Here is an 18489-nt window from a genome sequence, read left to right as displayed (position 1 = left end):
AAATTTGTTCCAAAAAATAATTTTTAAAAAATTGCACTTTTTATTTTTTTAAATTTCTACATGCCAATTTTTTTTTCTTATTTTTTTTTGCCATAATTTATTTGTTAAAAAAAAATTCTAAAAATTATTTAATATCTGCTAAATTTATTTTCATTAAGTTTCTTATTTTTTTTTTTAAGACCATAAAAAACTAAACAAATTTTTAAAAAATATCATAATTTTATAGTAAAAATATTTTTTTGTAAATTCTTCAATAATTTGTAAATTTTGACGCTTGATTAACAATTTAAAAATAATGCAATAAATTTCAAATATTTTTATATTTTGCATAATTATATAATTAAAAAAAAAAGTTGAGTAATAATTTAGTATTAAAATTTATTAATTTTTATGGTTTTAAAAATTAATGGAAAATTTTTTTATTTATTACTTTTCTTTAATTTTTTTACCCTCATATTAATTTTTAAATCATTTTTTTTTAATTATGAAATAGATATGCGTTTAAAAAAATTTTTTTAGTTAAAAATGACAAAATTTTAATTTTGATAATAATCTTCATAAAAAATCTAGAATATTTCACCGCGACAATTTTCTTCATTACAAAAATCTGAACATAACTTAAGTTTTCCTAAGAATGAAAACAGTTACAATAGAAATACTATTTGAATGAAGCAATTCATCCCATCTAAATAATAAATGTAATTAAGTCTTTCTGACTTTCTTAGTACATATTTACCGCAACTTTCACTAATCTACTCGGCATATGTCATGTCTGATGTCCATGTAATTAATTATGAAGATATCTTGTTTTTCTATGTTATGATAATAATAATACTTATTATTATTATTATTATTTTTATCTTTAGGAAATTTTTCGGTAAAAAATTTGAAATTTAACTTAAATTTCTTCAACAAAAATAAAATTTTCTTATTTAAAAAAACTCTTAATTTTGATGGAAAATCTTCATAAATAATTTAAAAAAATTTTCTAAATCAAAATCGACAATTAAACTGATAGAAGGATTTATTAACTATTAACAATTTAATTTATTTGAAGAAAATTATTTAATTTATTAAATTTTAAGAAATATTTTTTAACATTCAATAAATATTTATTTAAGAAGAAAGTAGATTTATTAATAGTTAATAAGTATTTATTAATAGTTAAAAAATATTAATTAACAGTTAATAAATATTTTTTTGAGTGAATTTGTTTCGCTTGCAATGTCATATGATAAGAAGATTGCTTATAAATAAAGATCATCTTTATAAATTATTTACATAAATTATATTACATTATAATAACGTTTATTAAAAAATACCAAATTCTATCACAGCTCATAATTATCTTGTATATTTTTAAATATTTAAAACGTTAATTTATTTAGTGAATTGAATTATTATCATGTATTCCAGCTATTGGGTCATAAAAAATGTCAAAAAAAATTGCTATTTTTGCTTTTTATTTTAAATAAATATTTGTTAACAGTTAACAAATATTCATTAGCCATTAATAAATATTTATCAACAGTTAATAAAATTTACTTAATAAATTACTTATTAACTGTTAGTAAATATTTGTTAACTGTTTACAAATATTTATTAACATTTAATAAATCGTATTTAATAAATAATTTATTAACTGTTAATAAATATTTATTTAATTCTGATGTTAAAAAATCATTTAACAGTTAATAAAGCTTATTAAATATAAGCAAATCCTTCTGTCAGTATATTAAACAGAAAAATTAAAAAAAAAATTTTTTGTAGTAAATTTAAAGTTTTTTTTTAAATAATTTTTAATTTAATAACAAAAAATTTTATAAATTATATACTAATAATAATAACAGTAATATAACTAGTACTGAAGGTTGTATTGGTTGGAAAATTAGATAGCTTTTTACGTGGCCTTAAAAAAGTAAAAAGGTGATATGAGCAGCACAACACACACACATACACACAAATATATCACATATAGAGGGAGAAAATTGAAAGTACAGTCATTAAAGCATAAACTATTTATCATCATGATATTATATCATATAAACATATAAAACATTAAATGTTTACAGTGTATATAAGAAGAATATATAGCTAGAAGTGGAGGTCGATCGAACCGAACGGGTTGAATTATTGAAATAAGTCGATAGGTCATTAGATTCGCGGTTAACTTTGTTAATTAATTCACTAATCATCTGTTGAGTATTAATATTTAACTCTTAGTTATAATTGTCATAATTTTTTACCCATGAAAATTTTTATTAATTATTTAGATACTTTTCAGGTTCGGCTGCGACTTGCGATGGCTAAGTTAGGACTTGAGTTTATTTATTGACCACGTCCTTGACCATCGGTATAAAACCAAGTAAACAGCTGCACTAGAGCAAGTATAGTACTAATAGTAATAGTAATAGCAATTGGGCAGTCGAGTGAAGAAATGCAACGTGACCAAGAAACAAATTCAAGAACAATGTCTTGAATAAAACTTTTATCGAGAGACCTTTATCAGCAGGTGCGACGCATGCTTATATTGTTGGATGACCTGACGAGTGGTCTATTGGTATAGACAGGGAGGTTGAATTAATTGTACCTGCGAGGAAGGACACATTTTTGGAAATCAATTTTTAGAAAGCGGCTAGAGGTTACGGTCAAATAATCGATTGTCGTCACGGTTCTTTTAGTTGGGGTCACAATGCGGGAATTTTACTGTACTTGGTTGAACTTTGTTTTTACAACTTTGGATTTGTCGTTTTTTATTATTAATTGCTTTTGTTAGTGTTTAGTTTTATTGCATAATAATTTTATGCATAGAAATTATATTTTTTTTTATTAGAAAAAAAATGATTTTTTAAAAAAATTTGGATAAATAAAAAGATTGAAATTTTTGAAAAATTTCTTCTCAATTTGTCTGTTTTTTTTACTTAGTATGAAAAAATAGTTTTTAATATAATTATTTTTTTATTTTTTGTTAATATTGAGAGCTTTGAAATTGATTCAAAAATTGATTCACTTTTCAAAAATCAATGATCAAAATTTATCAAAAAAATCTGAACCAGAATGATTTTTACATAATTTTCTTAATTATATTCTTCAGTAATTAATCTAAAGATTAAAATTGATATATTTTAATAATTTAATATATTTTTTGATAATGTTATTCAACCCGCGATTTTGATAAAAATATACATTTTAAGGAGATCCAATTACCCTCCTAGTATAAAGAATTTCTATAAAATAATAATACGTAACAATACTTTTGTTATGCATCTTAAAATGAATTTTTAAATTAATTAATTTTTTGAGGAAATTTCCGAAAAATTTACTCATTAAATAATTATTAACATTTAATTGACTAATAAAAAATACAGCACTCTGAATTACCGGTATACACTTGACAACACCGCAAGAGTGTCCCTAACCTTCAAATTTATTTATGCTTACTGTCTAACTAAAATGACTAAGATCTTCTAGCATTTAAAAAACCGCGGTTACTTATTGCGCCGGGTAACTACGCAAGCGGTGTTGCCAAGTCAAATACAAGACTTTAAAGAACGCAAGTTCCTTGTAATTTTTCATAAAAAATATAAAATATCTCCGTAATACGTTCGGAAACCTGCTTTTTTATTGTTTTAATCGAAAGCTTATTATTTCTTCAATCGAATTCAATGAAAATAAAATTTTTTTTAAATCGTTAATTGCATTAAATTCTTAACCAAATACACAGCTGGTAGAATCTTTATTTACCTACATGTGAAAATTACAATTTTCAAACCTAATTATTTAATTAAATATCCCGGAAACCTACTATTTTTTAATTTTTTTATTAATTATTAAGCTACGTAGATTGAATTTACAAATTTTCAGGAAGTTTCAAAAATTTGACCACGTCACGTGGATCTCTTTAATAAAATGTAGAAAATAATTTTCAATTAATTTAAAAGAAGAATAGAAAAAAATTTATTTTCTTGTAAAAAAGAGAGGGTGCTTTTTAAAATATTTTGATAATGACTCTACTTTAACCAATATTTGTCAATAAAATATTTACAACAATTGACATCAAGCACTCCCCGCTTTTTTACTCTAAAATTCATTTTTTTATTAATCACCCTATTCTTATTTAAAACTCATTAAAAATTATTTTCTACTTTTAGTTTGCTTTTTTTAAAACCGTGTTTTTAACTTTTTTAAACAATTATTTATTTTCTACTTTTTAGTTCGATTGACCGTCAAAGCGTGTATTTTACTTTTTCAAACAATAATTTTTTAAAATTGTAAAACGTAGGAAAAATCCCTAGTTGATCCTAACCTCAGTCATAAGCTTGTCTCAAGGATTAAGCAATGGATGTCTCAGTAGACTTGTTAGTACTTGGCGCTCGATACTACCGTGTCTTCAGATATAAAAAACCTTAAATCCTGAAGATCATTGTCAAGGTAATGGGACAAACTCATTAAGGTAGTTTGGGCGCCAAATGACTTCAACTTGACCCCATATTTTTTTATATTCATTCGAAAGATTATGATTTAATACATCTATAGAAAAAAAAAATCAGATTTTTTTACCATACCGCTTAAGAGATATAATTAATTAAGGTTTTGCAAAAATACACGATCTCTTATGAGTGTCCTTGTTCAATAACTCCGGAAATGGAGGATTTATAAAAAATTGGCCAACTTGACCCCATAAAAAAAAACTTTCCAATAGATAGAACAATGTTTCATACATATTCTATCAAAATTTGATAACGATTTGCCACATAGTTTTAATTTAATTAATTTTTTAATATCAAAAATTGGTTTCTATCTTTGTTGTTTGTCGGAGACATTACTTCTCCATCTTTATCAGGGGAAAAATGGCGACTTCTCGATGCGCGGCAAATTTGAAATTGAAATATAATCATAAAGTTTTTTTGCATTAAAATAAATTGTTATTAAACATGTATTAAAAGTTCACGCAAATTATAGCAGATTTAAGATATTGAAGTGATATTTGCAAATTTAAACAATAAATAAACACCATGAGCAACTGTTTTAAGTACCGATCTTACATAACCTATAACAGTTGTTATTGTTTTGTAACAGCCCAGTACTTGTCTGTTGATATTTTAATAGTTATATTATTATAATTATTTAACTATAATTATGAACTGAATATATTGAATTAAATTCTGATTAGAAATAATTTTATATTTTATGCTATTTTTCGAGTGATCATTTGCAAAAAAGAAAAAAAAATATCTATTAATTTGATCTTGGATTGCGACGACCAAACTACCTTAAATAATTGTATTGTCATCGGTCCTTGATAAGTGTGCAAAGTTTTTATTTAATCCGACGTTTTAAAGTGCCAGAAAATCGAGTTCAAAGATTCCGTTACATACATAGATACATAGATACAAGCAAAGCTAATGAAACCTTATTAAAAATTGTAAAAAACAACAAAATTCTTTGAGAATTAAAAAAATTAACTTTATGCGGAATTTCTGCAAGACTTCTACAGAAAATTTTTTATTTCGCACTCAATTAATAAGTAATTTAACACAATTTTCCACGTTATTATTTTATAATTTAATTACAAGATATCTCACTGATAAATAATGAATGTGATGATAACAACTAATTGACTAATTAAAAACTATTGGTGAAGATAGCAGTAGAACAAAACTAAAATGAATCGCCGAAGCTAACGAGCTGATATGATTGATGGCGTATAAAAAAAAGCGTCGGGACGCCTATCGTGTGTCGTCGTTCATTTACACTGATGTTTACATTAACGTCTGGCCGTGGCGGATAAGATCTAACGTCATTAAACGGTTAATAAAACCCGTGCAAGACCTAGATACGTATCTATTGTGTGAGTGCACAATGGCGGCCTTTAACACTTCAGCCTTTTTTATTCAGTATTTTATTTTATTTTATGTTATATGGACTGTGCTAGACTCTTGTAATGCAACGTAATATATAATATATAATGCGCTCACGTAATCACTGGTAAATAGACAAACAGAATCTTTGTCATCGGCGAGTAAATAGCTTTTAGAATAAAGCCTTCCATAATTAAACGGTGCTATACATTTGGGTCATTGTAGGAAATTAGACCAGTTTGAGATGGAATTGTGGGATTTTGTTGTTATGTTTAGAATTAGCTTCGATATGATTTTTGAAAAAATTGTATACTATAAGAATGGTTGTAATTTTTTGAAATATTAGTTTTAGAGAAAACTTTTTGAGGTAAAAATTGTAGAGAAATAAATTTTAAACAATTTTGGTATCATTGAAAATTTTTAAAGCATCAATATTTTCGAAGATATTATTATTTTATGTGCAAGTCATAAGATAGCATTAAAAACATTGTATAATTTTGGAAATGCAAGGAAAAAAGTAAACTGTAATATTCACTCGGATTCCGGTTAATTTTTATAGTTTCAAACAGTAAAGCGGACATCGGGGTGGCAGTAATATAAATATTATAAAACTTAATGTAGAAAGTATAAAAGCCACAATTTATAATTTAATATCCAAAATAAGTAATTAGTAGCCGTCACTATAGTAAATAACGACTCTTTCATCTTAAAAAATTACAGTTTCAAACAGTAAAAATTGCCATTTCAATATATAGTCCATATTATGAAGATAAGGGGAACTCAGATGAAAGAGAAAGGGGTCTCGCTCTGGGAGAATTTAACATTTGAAACAGTAAAAATTATACTTTTAAAATATACATTTTACCAGTCCAAGCAAGTCAATAATTAGAGTTTGATTTTTAGCGTTGCGTTTAAAATTTATCATTTTACTTTGTAAATATTGACGTTGCTTGTATTAGAAATTTACTAACTTTATTTTATACTTTTTACATATCATAAGATCATTTTTTAGGTACGAAATGATAAATATCAAAGTCTGAATTCTTAATTATTATACTTTAACATTTTAGACATTTACATAGCGAATATTACTGTTTGAAATAATATTTTCTTCCATGTCAAGAGTAAATTGTAACGTTTAAATGGTAAATATTATAAAGTGAATAGTTAAATCACGATTTTACTGTTTGAAATGGTAATTTTTGGCAGTTGATCATTCCTTATTATAAATCGACTGTTATTTATTGCAGTTTAATTTTTTCCGTGTGGCTGTAGTTTCCAAAGTTATTATTAGAGAAAAACTTTTTAGAACAAATGTTGTAGAAAAATTTTGGTATTAATAAAATTTTTGCAAGATCAATATTTCAGAACATACAGCCATTTTTTACAAGTCATATCTTTTTGAAAGTAAGGGAAAAGGCTCAATTATTGACAGCGGTCGAAATATTGACACCCTAAATTATTTTTAAATACATTTAATTAGCTGTGATAAGAATAACAATCATATAAATTTTTATTAAATTCTAATTAATTAAAAAATTGAAAAAAATTACTATTCAAAATATTAAATATTAATTATTAACAAAAAAAAAGAGCACCAGTTCATCAAACCAGCTTACAAGCGTCTATTTTCTTAACAACTTTGATTAGAAAAGCATTTTTTTTAAACGCCGTTTAAATTAATTTCTTCATCTTATTATATGATCTCTTTTTTTTTTTTAATTAACAATGTATGAAAAATTTATAAAATTGAATAATCGAAATTAATTGTTTCCTTTATAATATTTAAATAATGGGTGTCAATAACTAGTTGATAATTTTTAAGTTGAATCTCATATTGACAGCCAGTCGACAGCGTTATGACGCCTTTTTTTTACTTCAACCTAAAAAATTTACTGTAAGAGTTTGAACTCTTCTGATTCAATAAATTATTTTTAAATTAATTTTTATATTTTTAAAAGTAATTAATCATTTATGAAAATTATTATTAATTAATAAACTTTAATAATATTGATTACTTATTAATTAATTTCGATAAATAAAAATAAGCAGATGATTCGACGCATGCGCAGTATAGGTATCATTAATTGGGGCTAAGGTATGTCAATAATTAGATCAATCAGTTTTTTAACCTGTCAATAATTGGTGTATGCGGATAATCTATTTAATTATTTAAAATTAATTAGTAAATATCAGTGATTATCATTTTAAAAAAAGAAATTGATTAGTAAAAACATTATTTGAGACATTACCACAAACAACATTCAACGATATTGATATCTGATTGCTTAAAAAAAATGAAATCATAACTTTGTCTCCTTATAGTGTCAATAATTGGGGCTTTTACCATAGTTGAATTTTTTCAATATTATTTTAAAGTTGATATTTGTGGACTTTTTAATAAAACTGACGTTTCAAAAGTCAATGATCAAAATTTATCAAAAAAAAACTGAATCAATCTGATTTTTACACAATTTTCTTAATTATATTCTTCTGTAATTAATCTAAGCAGATGATTCGACGCATGCGCAGTATAGGTATCATTAATTGGGGCTAAGGTATGTCAATAATTAGATCAATCAGTTTTTTAACCTGTCAATAATTGGTGTATGCGGATAATCTATTTAATTATTTAAAATTAATTAGTAAATATCAGTGATTATCATTTTAAAAAAAGAAATTGATTAGTAAAAACATTATTTGAGACATTACCACAAACAACATTCAACAATATTGATATTTGATTGCTTAAAATAAATGAAATCATAACTTTATTTCTAATAGTGTCAATAATTGGAGCTTTTACCTTATAATAAATAAATTTTCATCAATTTAATATAGAACTTAAATAAATTTTAATTGTAAATTAACAATAATTAAATAATTATGACCACGATATTAAAATAGTCCAGTAAGTTGACGTTTTTCCAAAACGACCCATTTTCATCTAATGACCCAACAAAATAACTTATAAAATAAAAGTAAAAGTGATTACTCAGGTAATTATCAATTTATATTCAAGTCAGTTGATTAAGAATATCTGGCGGCGATTACGTTGATGAGTTAATAAAATAAAATTGGGATATTTTAGGACAGAGTATTAGAACAGGCGGTAAAAGTAGGCGGCCGAAAGGAAGACTAATGTAAAAGTGAAGTTGATGATAGAAGAAATAAAAAAACTGACAGAGGGTGAGTTCTAATGAGGGATAGGCCGGGGAGTGGCTATCAACTATCATTTATATATAATTTCATTTAACGTTCGTTGATGGTATGTACGCTTAAGTCGAAACCGAGGTAATCTATCACGTTATTGTCTTCGTGATAACGATGTCTAATGGTATCTTCGTTTGACGTGTTTCAGTTTCTTTATTTTTAGACAAGAATTTTTAATTTTATATTTTACATATCTAATATTAATTAGTGAGGTTTACTTTATTTTATAAATTACTTTTAAGTATTTTTATTATTATAATTTCAAGAAGAAATTTATATTTTTATTCAGATCATAAGCATGAATTGCGGTTTTTTTTTTTCGATAAGCTACCAGGAAGCTCGTCACTTCTGATTCCTCAGATTCGAGGTTTCCTCTTAGACTTTTTGCAATATTTTTGCTATCAGTAGGTGCGGTTAACACACCCATTGTTGATTCAGTCATTTCTCAAAATTGTTATCGAAGAATAGTAAAAAAAAGAGTTTAAAAGTAAATTAAATCAGAAAGTATTTTATAATTTTTGTTGTTCTTCAAAATAAGCAAGCTTTACAAAGTTACTTTTTGTAATTTTACTTTTATATTATTTTTTTAAAGAAAATCCCATTTTTCTTCTTTCAGAACATTTAAAGGTTCTTCAGTATTTTTTCAAACAGCGCTAGATAAATTATTATTTAAGAAAAGTAAAAATAGGATTTAATAACTAAAATTACAAAATTAAATAAGTTTGTATGAGTTAAAAATAAGGGAGTGATTGAGAAAATTTCTTTTATTGTAAAAAAAAGCGTGTTTGATTAGATTTATGTAATTATTTAATTAGTAGAAATTTTTAAAAGTAGTTATTAAAAAAATTTCTTAAAAAGCACCCACGATTTTTTATAATAAAATTAATTTTTTGTTAATCACTCTGTTTTTATTTAAAACTTATTCAAAATTATTTTCTACTTTTTAGTTTGGTTTGCTATTAAACCGTATTTTTAACTTTTTTAAACTGTAATTTATTTCCAAGTTTTTTTAGTATAATTAAAAACCAAAAGCGTTAGATTGTAATATTTAAATTAATTAAAAGAAGATAAATATTTACTGTAATTTTATGAAAGGTGTATGTTTAACCTGTTAAATTAGTCATTTTTTTATCCTGATGATCCTGATGAGGACTCTAGAATAAAGTTATCAAAGTATTGTATTGTAATCGGTCCTTGATGCGTTTGCAAATTTAAAAATTAATCAGACGTCTTAAAGTCGGTAAAAATAAAGTCGAAAGATTTAATTAAATAGATGCATAGTTAGACTGATTAATAAATAAAGTTGATTAAAGAGAAAAAATGTTGAACCAAGAAAACTAATTTTGAAGAGTTTGATGATCTTGAATAAAAAATAAAAATTCTTCAATCAAGTAAAATTAACTCAACTATTTTTTGTTAAAGAATTTTTCTGGTTGATTCAAGGCAAATTCTTAAGAATTACTATTTTGGTTCAAAATATTTTCTGTTTATTATCTATTTTTTTATCATGACCATGAAATTAACACTTGATAATTATCAGGATTGTTTTCAACAAATAAATTATGACAGAAAAAAAATTCCATGCAGAAATTGTTAAAAAGTGCAAATAATGAAGATTATTGAAGTTGAAAAATATAATATAAATGGCATTCGCTAGTTTACAATGTAAATAGTAAAATTATTATCAGAATAAAATTCATTGTGATAAACTCTTATCTATGAATTATGTTTTTTTTCTTCATTTATTTCAACTTTGTTGAAGAATAATATTACATTGTTGAAGTGAACAGTGAATACTTATAGCGAGAATAATTAGGAAATTCATAAGGAAAATTATTTTATTATGTATATTAATAATGTGCGTTAAATGAAAAAAAAAAAAAAAATGAATATGAATATGAATGTGAATATAAAAAAGGTTAGATCATGAAGCGTGTCGTTGTGCGATAAGGAAGTAGACTCATGACATTTTTTATAATGTCACGATATTAATCATTGGACTTTTATATTTCATTTTTTGAAACTTATTGTTTTATATCAATTTTATACATTCCTTTATTTGTTAGCAATTGTTTTTAAAGATCATTCCATGTCTTGAATTCAAGAAGAAATTGAAAGAATTTTAAAGTTTAGTTAGATTTTGTTTAATTTTAGCATTTGATGTATCAAAATTTGATGAAATTATGACATGCAATGATGAAATAATAAATAGGTGACTAATTTCTTGATTATTTCTTTAATTACATGTGTAATTTCCGTTAAAAAAGGAAGATAGTTTTTTTCTGAATTTGAATTAAATAATAATAATAATAAACAAAAATTTTGATAGTTATATTAGGTGGTAAAAATTTGAGTCTATTTTCAAAATTCCATTTTAAGGATTAAAAATACATTAAAATTGATGAGGACATTTTTTATAAAAAATTGAATCCTCTATCAGAAATGTCTCTGATAATTTTTTTATATTTTCAATACTTGCCACAACTTGCACTTGAAACTTTTGAAAACTATCACGGAAAAAAGAGAATTCAAAAAATTACATTATAAATAGTAATAAGTGTCCCGTCGTATTCAAAACTATACTGAAAAAAAAATTAACTTGATTCAAGAGAAAAATTTTTGAACCAAGAATATAATTTTGAAGAGGATAATTGTCTTGAATCAAGACGAAAAATTTTTGAATCAAGTAAAATTTCCTTAAATCAAGAATTTTTCTACTCAAATCAACAATGTTAAGTTCTTCAAAATTATATACTTGATTGAAGAACATTTTTTTTTCTGTGTAGAAAAATTTCAGTTCGAAATAACATTTTTCTAAATTCAAACTTTGAATGTTAATTTTCAGAACTTTTAATGTAAATATTACATTCTACAATGTAATTCTTATAAAATTTGTAACAATTACAATCTGAAACTGTAATTTTTCCAGTTTTCATCACGGAGCGCCACGTTACATTATATATTGTAATTTTTCGAGTTTCCTTTTTTCCGTATCCGGAAAAATTCTATGACTTCATTTTCTGACTTCATATTGAAAATTTTTGCAAAAGGAAGAGAGGTCAAAATTTATAGGAACCTTTTTTGCAGGAAATAAAATTCTCTATAAAAAAAATTTGATATAATTTTTTTTTATTTTCAATATTTGATTCAAAATTTTGAATTGTAACTTTTACAGTCAAAAGTTAAGCAAAAAACTATTTTTTTTTTTTTTAAATTATTTTTTAACTTATAATTATAATTATAATAACAAAACTTAAAAAAATTTATTATTATTATTATTATTATTATTACTTAATTTTAAAACCGCGATAATAATAATAATAATAATAATAATAATAATAATAATAATAATAATATAAAAATGCGGGAAATTTAAAATTTTAAAAATCGTTCGTACAAATTCCAAGTAAAGACCTTACATCATACCCAACACAATAATATCACCTTATATATAATCTTACCTCTCTACACACACTTACTACCAACACAAACACACTCTTATTAATACCACACCGATCAAATATGACATATATTATAATAACAACAATAATATGAAACACAAACTAGAAACACGCAAGTATAAGTAAAGAATACGGACAAGCGCTGACGGATAAGTGGAAATAGCTAGTGGTCGCCAGTCGTCTACCGCGTGAGCTTACGGCCAGACCTCACTATCACAAAAAATTACAATTACAATAAAGTACTTTTTAAACTAATTTTTACCTCACAAATATCATTAATAATTATAATATTTGTTATTATTAAAATTTTTCTAAAACTTGTGAAGAATAAGTATAAAAGTTTACTAAAATATACATTTTTTAATTAATATTAATAGAAAAAAAATGATAAATTACAGTGTGTTCATTTATTAAATGGTGAATTAATTTGTTTGTGAATTTAATTGTAACTGACTGACATAATAGTCGCGGTTGCGTGATCAGGCGTGTTTTAGATGATTACGAGTCGCTGAGAGTACTCATTCATATGTACAATTATTATATCTATATATAAGTGGATTCGACATATGACATACATGTGCTTTATTTACATTAACAATACTTTTTAAATTTATTTAAAGAATAATTTTCACTTTAATTCGAATAAAATTACTCCGAAAAAAAAATTTTTTTCTGTATTGCGGATAAATTTTTTCAGTGCAAAAAATAACAATTTTTATACTATAAATATTTTTATTGCACGAACTATAATAGAGATTTTAACGGTGACAAATGGCGGCCGTTTTTTCATTTTACGCATGTGATTGCGGAGGATGTTTATTTGTTGTTAGCAGTGAAGGTTTTAAATAATATTTGCACGAGGATTTTCCTTAATTATTACTTATGATGATTGGTAAGATTTTTTAACTGTTACTTATTAGCTTATTAGTTATTAGTTATTATGTGAGTGCTTGTTTAGCCGGTAAGAAATTATGTATAGGATTAATTGTTGGTTGTTTGAATTTTTTGTTTGGAAATTAAAGATTCCGAGGACGGTTGCGCAATTTGTGATTGAAATCAAAGTTTTTATTCTGATTTAATTTTTTTTTCTTCTCTAATAGCTCACGCACTTTATTTAATTTTTATTAAAAAAATATCTGATAATTATCAAATGTTAATTTCGTCATGGTAAAAAAATAGATAATAAAGAGAAAAAATTTTGAACCAAAAAAGTAATTCTTTAGAATTTGCCTTGAATCAACCAGAAAAATTCTATAACAAAAAATAGTTGAGTTAATTTTACTTGATTAAAGAATTTTTATTTTTTATTCATGATCAAACTCTTAAAAATTAGTTTTATTGGTTCAACATTTTTTCTCTTTAATCAACTTTATTTTTTAATCAGTCTAATTATCTATCTATTTAATTAAATCTTTCGACGTTATTTTTACCGACTTTAAGACGTCTGATTAATTTTTAAATTTGCAAACGCATCAAGGACCGATTGCAATACAATACTTTGATAACTTTATTCTAGAGTCCTCACCAGGATCATCAGGATAAAAAAGTGACTAATTTAACAGGTCAAACATACACCTTTCATAAAATTACAGTAAATATTTATCTTCTTTTACTTAAGTTAAATATTACAATCTAACGCTTTTGGTTTTTAATCATACTAAAAAAACTTGGAAATAAATTACAGTTTAAAAAAGTTAAAAATACGGTTTAATAGCAAACCAAACTAAAAAGTAGAAAATAATTTTGAATAAGTTTTAAATAAAAATAGAGTGATTAACAAAAAATTAATTTTATTGTAAAAAAGCGTAGGTGCTTTTTAAGATATTTTTTTAATAATAAGAAAAAAATTGTGATTGTTAGAATTAAAGAAAAAAAATGTATGTATTATTCTAATGGGTTTAAGTGTTCTAAACCTTGAAACTAAACAATTACTATAAGTATACTTGTAATATATTATATATATAAAATATATAAATATTTAATATATAAAATTGATCTATAAATATATAATAAATATATAATTATATATATAAATTTATATATATAATATATAAATATATATAAAATTAAATTTATATATATAATATATAAATATATTATATATATTACACCATTTTTTTTATTTTTACGGCGAAGAATAGTTGTTTATTTTGTTAACGCGCTTATGATACCATAAATTATTTTTTTAAACTTATTGGATCTTTATTTTATAGAAAATTCAAAATTATGAGAAACAAGTTTTCAATTTACAAAATTTATTATTACTATTATTGTATTTATACATTTTTTTTCATTAAATTCATAATTTCTCAAAAATAAACTTCAAATTTGCCGCCAAAATTTTCATACATTTTTTTTAAATATTAAAAAAACCAAATTATTTTATTCATTATTTTCAAATTGTTTTGTTAAATAGTCAATTAAAATTTTTAAAAAACATTTTCATAATTATTAAAACAAAATAATTCAATATTAGGGTTAAATTAAACCAAAAAAATATTCATAAAGAGTTATTATCAAAATTTCTTTCTTTGAAAAAAAAAAAAAAGAAATTTATTTTTCTTGTAAAAAATTTACTTCATTTTTACAAAAAATTTAAACCGCGCTTTGATTATTCAAATTTACAACGCCTAGCGGCATTATTTAGTACTAATAATCAATCTCACTATTTATCAAGATGGCCTTCACAAATTGAGCCGTATTTAAGCTTTCTTCTTCAATTCCTCTAAATCTACCCGTCAAAAATGAATAAAATTTTACAGCGACCTATATTTTGGCGTAAAAAATTAAATGTAAAAAAAATCAAAAGAATTTATTACGTTTTTTACGAGATATTCTCATTATAAGATTAGTCAAATTATTTTGAATTTAACCTCAAAAACAATAAATTATTTTTTAACCTAGAAAATAATTAAGAAAGAAGAATTAAATAAAAATTAATGTTTTAATTAATCATTATTAAAAAAAAAAAAAAACAAATAATTTTGAATTTAACTGAAAAATAATTAAGAAAGAAGAATTAAATAAAAATTAATGTTTTAATTAATCATTATTAAAAAAAAAAAAAAACAAATAATTTTGAATTTAACCTAAAAAACAATAAATTATTTTAGACTTAACCTAAAAAATAATTAAGAAGAAATAAATAAAATTAACGTTTCAATTAATCAGATTAAAAAGGATAATTAGAGTGTCACGACTTACAATAATTAAAAAATTTCAATTTCATTGTTGTCTTAAATAAAAATATAGATTTTCAACTACCGCCGGTGATAATATAATAATATACTTCTCCCCTTACCTCCACCGCAAGCCACTAACGATTAGCTATTAACTCATAAAACCATATAATATATAATACATAACACAATAATCCATTCAGAGAAAACATGATTGATTACATCTCCCGGTAAACATTTCAAATGTCTAATACAGCGTAAGCAACAGAAATAAAAATGATATAACTTACAAAACGGAAATGAGTTATAAATAAAATGCTACCCTAAAATTAATTAGCCGGCTTATCAATAAAAATTATGAAAAAACTAGCCGTGAACACCCGCTTCGCAGGGTTATTTTTAATAGAACAGTTATTTGTTAATATTAAATTTTTTTATGACGTCCTAAAAGTTTCTAAAACAATCCGACATATTTTCGACCGATAAGAATATTGACAGACATTTTGAAGCTTTCCAATTTATTCGGAGTTACTCTAGATAATTGTAAAATTTTCAAAATCACTCTCATTCAATCAGAATCTAAACATAGATTTTAGAACTTCTCAGATCATTCTAGAAATTTCTGGATCATTCTAGAATTTTCTAGAACATTCTCATTCGATCAGAGTCTAAACGTAAATTTTAGATCTTCCTATATCATATTCTACAACTTCCTATATCATTCTAGAACTTCCTAGATCATTCTAGAATTTTCTAGAACATACTCATTCGATCAAAATCTAAGCGTAGATTTTAGAACTTTCCGATCATTCTAGAATTTTCTAGAACATTTCCATTCGATCAAAATCTAAACGTAAATTTTAGAACTTCCCATATTATTTTAGAATTTTCTAGAATATTCTCATTTGATCAGAAATCTAAACGTAGATTTTAGATCTTATCAGATCTTTTTAGATCATTCTAGACATTCCTGGATCATTCGAGAATTTTATAAAACAATCTCATTCGATCAGAATCCAAACGTAGATTTTATAACTTTCCAGATCATTCAAGAAATTTCTAGATCATTTTAGAATTTTCTAGAACATTCTCATTTGATCAGAATTTAAACGTAGATCTTAGAACTCCCCATATCATTCTAGAACTTCCCAGATCATTCTAGATATTTCTGGAACATCCGAAAAATTTTCTAGAACATTTCCATTTGATCAAAATCTAAACGTAGATTTTAGAACTTCCCATATTATTTTAGAATTTTCTAGAATATTCTCATTTTATCAGAAATCTAAACGTAGATTTTAGATCTTATCAGATCTTTTTAGATCATTCTAGACATTCCTGGATCATTCGAGAATTTTCTAAAACATTCTCATTCAATCAGAATCTAAACGTCGACTTTAGATCTTCCCAGATCATTCTAGAAATTTCTGGATCATTCTAGAATTTTTTAGATCATTTTAGAATTTTCTAGAACATTCTCATTCGATCAGAATCTAAACGTAGATTTCAGAACTTCCTATATCATTCTAAAATTTTCTAGACCATTCTCAGTCAATCAGTATCCAAACGTAGATTTCAGAACTTCCTATATCATTCTAAAATTTTCTAGACCATTCTCAGTCAATCAGTATCCAAACGTAGATTTTAGATTTGAACAAATCTTTCTAGAAATTTCGAGATCATTCTAAAATTTTCTAGAACATTCTCGACCGATTCGAACATTGGTATACATATTAAAGCTTTCTAGATCATTCCAGAAATTTCTAGAACAATCTAGACCATTTTAGACCAATGGTAGTCTCACATTTTTAAAGTTAACATCTTTCAACCCCCGTATCTTTTACACCCTTATAATTATCAACTTGCAATCACCATAGTGCACGATGGGAACCTTGTACCTATTGCCACATACAAACACTATTCGTCTGCGATGCGTAGTTTTTCCTGCAAAGTGAAATATCGGGACACACACCTCCAATTTTATATATATAAATATAACGCCGGGACGGAGAAAGAAATATAAAAAAGAGAGAGAGTGAATACTACGATAAATTTCACAACCATCCGATTAGTTTTGAGTGCACATGTACTTAACTTTTAGCTCTGTAACTGTAGTCCGTGTCTTGTAAAATTTCGTCTGACCTAAAAACCTACTAAAAAAGAAATTCACTATTACAATTATATTTTATCCATTTTTTTACAATTTGCAGGTACTTTTTTAATTGTTTGTTATATTTTTATATTATTGCTTGATATAATATTTCTTCTGAAGATATTACATGCGCTGTTTCGTCACGGCAGTTTCGTCTCTGAGTCTTTGTTGCAAAAATTAAATGGTTTTGCAAATAAACGTAAATTACATAAAGACGTGTGTATATATGTATATTGTTGTGTTTACATACTTTTTCATATCTATATTTGCTCTAAATGTAAATATACGATTCTCGGAAGAATTTAATGTGTCCAGTAAAATGTTTATGATTAGTACTTAAAATAGATATGAGCGCATTATTTTCAATTTAGAATATCATTTTTTTATTTCAGTTTTGACATCAAGGTCATGTTTGGTATTTCTGATTTTTCTTTTTTGCAAGGTTATCAATTAATTTGTATTAATTTTATTATTATATTTTTTAAAAACATTGATGATAAATAAAAAACTATTAAAATTTTTACTTTTAAAGTTATAATTCAAAATTTAGGGTCAAATATTGAAAATATGAAAAAAATCATATCAGATCTTTTTTATAGAGAATTTTATTTCTAAAAAAAAGG

The 18489-nt window shown here is 24.2% G+C and overlaps 1 protein-coding gene across 2 annotated transcripts in view; it reads left to right on the top strand.

The window, feature by feature from the left end:
• LOC123268184 (phospholipid-transporting ATPase ID) overlaps nucleotides 1–18489 on the top strand; it is a 60329-nt gene that overhangs the window by 828 nt on the left and 41012 nt on the right. The window contains exon 1 of one of the 2 annotated variants that reach the window (XM_044733097.1): nucleotides 12889–13427. The exons of the other annotated variant lie outside the window; for it this stretch is intronic. The gene's annotated coding sequence lies outside the window, so the exon portion shown is untranslated. Of the gene's footprint in view, nucleotides 1–12888; nucleotides 13428–18489 lie in introns of those variants that run through there. 2 annotated transcript variants of the gene reach the window in all.

This window comes from Cotesia glomerata, linkage group LG6 (genome assembly GCF_020080835.1).
Source record: "Cotesia glomerata isolate CgM1 linkage group LG6, MPM_Cglom_v2.3, whole genome shotgun sequence".
Classification (NCBI taxonomy): Eukaryota; Metazoa; Arthropoda; class Insecta; order Hymenoptera; family Braconidae; genus Cotesia; species Cotesia glomerata.
Note: the sequence above shows the minus strand (reverse complement) of the source record. Positions and strands in the feature narration are given on the sequence as shown.